The sequence below is a fragment of the Poecilia formosa genome, unplaced genomic scaffold (assembly GCF_000485575.1).
Source record: "Poecilia formosa unplaced genomic scaffold, Poecilia_formosa-5.1.2 Scaffold700, whole genome shotgun sequence".
NCBI classification, from domain to species: Eukaryota; Metazoa; Chordata; class Actinopteri; order Cyprinodontiformes; family Poeciliidae; genus Poecilia; species Poecilia formosa.
The window spans coordinates 156,295-162,129 of NW_006800639.1; positions in this window are offsets into that span (position 1 = coordinate 156,295).

Here is a 5,835-nt window from a genome sequence, read left to right on the forward strand (position 1 = left end):
GCTAAAGCTGCTGCTAGGTGGTTTACTCATGATCGGAGGCTGTTTATTTTATACACAGTTAGAGAATGGTGATTTTACAATAATTAATAACAGCTATCTAACACTTAAATCCTGTTATTATTAAACTTACCTTTTATTATATCCTTAAGATTATGAGAATGCGGGAATTTTTCAGCTTGGTTCCCAAGGCAAAATCACACCGGAAGTAAAGATACCCAGGTTTGAGTTATGGCGGCCATTGTCTGACGTCACTGTGAAAAGGGTCTATACATGAACTGCAGGCTCTGGCTTGACAAAGACATGATGAGGGTGTGACAAAATTTAGGGTGCGTTCCCACTGCAGCCTGAAGTGACCCAATTCCGATTTTTTGTCAAATCGGATTCTTTTTGCCGGGCCGTTCACACAGCCACACATATGCGACCTGTATGTGTTCTGCAGTCTGAACGGGCAAACGACCTGAAAGTGTCCCGCATGCGCAGTAGAGGCTGCAATAGCGTCAGCGTTCTCAGTGTTCTGCCAACTGCCATAAAAAGAAGTAGTGCTCAGTGTTTGCGGAAGTAAACATGGAAGCTAATGGTGGAGCTTAGCTTACATATTTGAAGTTGTTGTCCAACTGGAGAAGCATATTAACAACTTAATCCTCATTATAGACCATCATAGTTGTTTTTCTTCCCACTTGCACGTATCAGGACGCAGAATTTAAGTATCAGTGACGTTCAGTTCGGATGAAAGCGGCCTGGACGTTTCTGAATCGGATACGTATCGGATATGGGTCGCATTCGAAAAGAATCTGACCTGTGCTGTTCAGACTGTCATGAAAAGATCAGACAGGTCACATTACGTCCAAAAAAAAAAAAAAAAAAAAATCGGAATTAGGTCACTTTAGGCTGCAGTGTGAACGCACCCTAAGTTTATTCCACTTGGCGTCGCTCTTGCTCTATGTTTTATAGAAGTCTTTAGCCAGCTAGCAACCTATGGAGAACGTCTCGACGTGTGATGTCATTACCGCTTCTACTTGTCACAACGGCGCAGCGGATGATGAGCAGCCCGGTAGCAGTCGCCTTTCTCTGCGTTTGATCGTGGCATTTGTTTATGGTATAAAGTACTGGAATGGTGACTGCAGGGAAGGGCAACTGGTACCGGACTGTTCCATTATCGGCCACACTATTGTTACAAGCGTAGTGTGCATGAAGTCAGTGTAGCTTAGCCTAGCACCGAATGTCAGCCATGACGAGGAACGGCAGGCGTTCAGCAGGAATGGCTGACTTTCTTCAGAGGTTCGCTCACCCTGTGGGCCCCACTAATATTATACTTTCATATCACGGTGGGGGCCACGAGACATCGTCCTGCGGGCCGCAATTGGCCTGCGGGCCGCGAGAATGAGACCTCTGATTTATGTGTTCCTCAGTTAGACGGTGCTTTCGCACTCGCCTCGCAGTCGCACGGCACGCTAGTTTTGATTAAAATTTTTATTTTATTTATTTTTTTGTGCTGCATCATACTGTGCCATGTCAAATGCTTTGTATTACAGACATCCAGAGTTGCTACATATGGCCAAAGATCAGAAAAACGTCTTCCTTAAAGCTTGGGCAACCAAAACTATGTGGCGCTTATTAAAAATAAAAACCTCAATAGACAGGAAATGGAAGAGGTACAAAAGCCACATAAATTAAATCTCCTATTTGTCCTTCTGTATCCAGCAGACATGTGCAGTGCAGCGGATTTACCTCATCATGCAGGGCTGGTCCAAGGTTGTATGAGGCCTTGAGCAGAATTGATTTAGGGGCCCCTCTTGCTGCTAAGAACATGAGCACCACTGAAACCCAGTTCATACTACATGATTTTAGAATTGTCAATCGTCAGACATTTTTCAAAACCTAAGAGACCGCACACTAGCCGAAAAAAAATCATAGATATAACGGATTTGATTGTGCAGTGTGTGGTGTTCAGCCACACGGCAAGAGCAATACACCATACACAAACTGATTTCTCTCACCGACATTCAGATTCCAGACAAGTCCCATAAAAGCCCGCGTTGGATAAATAAGACAACACAGCGGCTCCATTCGATGCACAATGCTATGAGGTGAGTTATGTTTTTCATTGTTACCATTTGTGTGTTTAGATTGTTTTCTATTCTGTCGTTTCTTTAAGCTTCATCAGTTAATTAGTATTTGCCGTTTTAATGTTTACAATTATACTGAGAACAATGGGCTCAAAATAATGGATACAAGTCCAGGCATTAATCAGTGTTTTACTAGTCACAACTACAATCTACCTGCAATATGTGTGGCTAGTGTCAGTGTTAAGCCCTGCCTGAATGAATAGCCTTATCGTCAGCGATGTCGATCACTGACGACCGACATCAGTGATACCATCTTCTTATGGAATTTAATTTTATTTCCTCTACGCGTCTTTTGTTTCCTCTACCGCCGTTCTATGCTAAAGTATCGGCAGCGACAGAAATGTAAACAATGGAGGGAGGAGAGAGATGTGCATTTTGTTGCTGGAAAAACAGGAACTATTTTGAGTTTCGCTCACCAAGTCCAATTATTATAAGCAGCTTTCCACTTGTTTTTTTCTAAAGTCGCTTGCAGATTTAATGAGTTGCGGGGTGTGGTTTTTGGGCTTGGAAATTAGCAGACATAAACCCCAGAATTTGTCTGACATCCAGTTAGTTTTAGTCAGACTCTCCTCGTCCATCATTTCCTGGATAATTGTCCCACTGTGTCACTGTGCACATCTCCCATGTCCACTGGACTCCGGGTTGCACCGTGTCAGCTGTTTGGGATTCCCCTCCGTGTCTTACAGGGGTGAAAGTAGTTTTAAATTAATTTTTTTGCGAAGCGATAAAAGCTGGTAGCTCTTGAATTGCTGCAAAATAAAGCTGTATTTCCCTCAGCTCACTGGCTGCAATGTTGACACCTTGAGATGCCAGGAGACCTAAATTCTGAACATCATGGCATGGAGTGGATCCCAGTTTTCCATGTCTGGCATATAACCATTAATTTTGGACTTCCGGTTTGAGCAGAGCCATGTGAGGACACGTTGAACTGAGCTCCGACTGGACCCTCAATTTTAGCACAAAATAACTCAATTTCAGCGCTGGTCTTGCATTAGACTAAGAACATTACTACTTAAGGGAGCAAAAAGGTAGGCATACACCAGCAAAATGCCCAAACAGCGTAACCCCCAAGTCGAACCCCAAGAAGCTAATGCTAGCGGCCATGATGAAGTGCTAACTGCTATTGGTGGACTGTGCGGTGAACTGATGGCCACGCTAACAACTACGGCAAAGGTACACACAGATAAACTTCAAGAATTACAATGTGCTCTGGGAAGGATGGAATCCAAAATAGATGACACCATGGGCCGCATTGCGGAACTTGAGACTGCTACTGCGACCCACTCTGATTCGATCCATGCTATGGAGGTAGACATATCGGCCATGAAACAAGAGCTAGCAACCCTGAAAATTCGCTGTGAGGACCTGGAGGCCAGGTCCCGTCGTTGCAATCTGCGTATCATGGGTGTAAAAGAGGGGCGTGAAGAGGGGAAGCTTATGTCTGGCTTTGTGGCTGAACTTCTGAAGGAGACATTACAGCTTGCTTCGACTCCACTCCTGGACCGGGCACACCGCACTCTGCGCAGTAAACCAGTCGGCGGAGATGCGCCTCCACGAGCCATCGTGATCAAATGCCACTACTTCAACGAGAAGGAGGCTATTTTGAGGAAAGCAACAGGGGGTAAACAACTTACCACCAAGGACGGCGACAAGATTTTGGTTCTCCCCGATTATACTATGGCTGTCAGTAAACAACATGAAGCTTTTAACGAGGTCAGGTCTCTCCTGCGAGGTCTTGAGCGTGTCCGGTATGGCCTTCTTTTTCCGGCTACGCTCAGGATCACCACCCCGGAGGGTGAAGAGCATCGCTTCAAAGACCCTTTAAAAGCAAAAGAGTTCATATCCACAAAGCTCTCTCCGGGGAAATGAGTACCGCCCTGGCCGGACGAGCATGACCGCTACACAGTTGAAGGGTTTTGTTCTTTCTTTCAATCAATGGGGATCCAGTCAGGTCCAGGCTGTCATGGTAAGAGGATACACTTATGGGTGTAGAAACTGTAAATACCGGGACTCTGTGGGAAGCTCACACGGAGCTCCCTTCCCCCCCTTCCTGTTCTTGAGATTTAATGTTTTAATTTGGATCTGCGTGAGAGGGGTCATGAATACGTCAGTTTTTGTGTTCCAAGAGTTATGGAGTTTGAGGATTTTGACTGTGTTCTTTGGTTTGTTTAATTCCACACATCCATTATTATATTCTGTGTATTTACTCTGTTTTATATGGTTGACTGCTTTTGTTGCATGGGATGCTGAACTGAGATTTGACAAACATACAAGATGGCTTTACAACTCTATTAATTCAAAGAGATATTAGTGTTTGCAATAGGTTTGAACCAGGAACAGCATGGGTTAGCTGGAATGTGAGGGGTCTCAATAATATAATTAAAAGAAACAAAGTATTTATACATCTTGATAAGTTGAAGACCAAGATAGCATATTTGCAAGAAACGCATCTGTTAAACAAAGAACATAACAGGCTTAAGAGAGGAGGTTTCACCCAGGTATATCACTCTAACTTTAACGCTAGAGGCCGTGGGGTAGCCATCCTTATGCACAAGGACGTTTCTTTTGAGGAAACTTCCGTCATCAGAGATAGGGATGGTCGCTTCATTATTGTACAAGGTAATCTATTCAATATTCCCGTTGTTCTTGCTAATATTTATGCTCCAAATTGGGATGATATGCAATTCTTCAAAAACTTGTTTTCGCTTCTCCCATGTTTGGACTCGCACAATGTAATCATAGGCGGGGATTTTAATTGTGTTCTGGACTCTTCTATTGATCGATCAAATCCCATACAGAGGACTGGCCAATTGAGCAACAAAGCAGCTCATTGCATCAACTTATTCATGCAGACGTACAACGTAGCAGATCCTTGGAGAGTCAAAAATCCAACCTTGAAAAAGTTTTCATTTTTCTCCCCCCCACACAAATCCTATTCAAGAATCGACTACTTCTTATTGGACCAGAAACTCATGCATATGGTGGCTTCAGTTGATTATGAAGCCATAGTCATTTCAGACCACAGCCCTGTTATAATGAAAATGCATTTTACTGGCCACATAACACCTCGAAAAATCTGGAGGTTTAATGCCAGACTATTGACAGAACAAAAATTTGTGGATTACATTAACACTCACATAGATATATTTTTTGAGACCAACAGCTCTCCGGACATTAGCTATGGAACACGTTGGGAAACATTTAAGGCATACATTAGAGGGCAAATTATATCTTACAGCGCAAACAACAGAAAAAATAAGTTCCAACGCATGTCTGAAATTAGTGACAGGCTTAAAATTATTGACCAGTGTCAAGCATCCGCAGCTTCAGACATCCGCTGGGAAGAGAGAGCGCTCCTTCAAGCAGAATTTGATCTCCTTATGAATGAAAAAGCGATAGAGATGCAGCTAAACCTGAATCAACAACACTTTGAACACGATGAAAGAGCAGGTAGGATGTTAAGTCATCAGCTAAAACAAAAGACTGCAGCAAGATCCATTCCAGCTCTCAAAGAGGAGGGAGGGGAGATAACCACGGACCAAAAGAAGATCAATATGCAGTTTGTGTCATTTTATAAAGAACTATACTCTTCAGTCAGTTCAGATCCAAACATGATACATAACTTTTTCAAGCATTTGAGGTTGCCTACGTTGCAAGAGTCAGACAGGGCTACTATTGAAGGGGACATACAACTGGTAGAAATTGACCA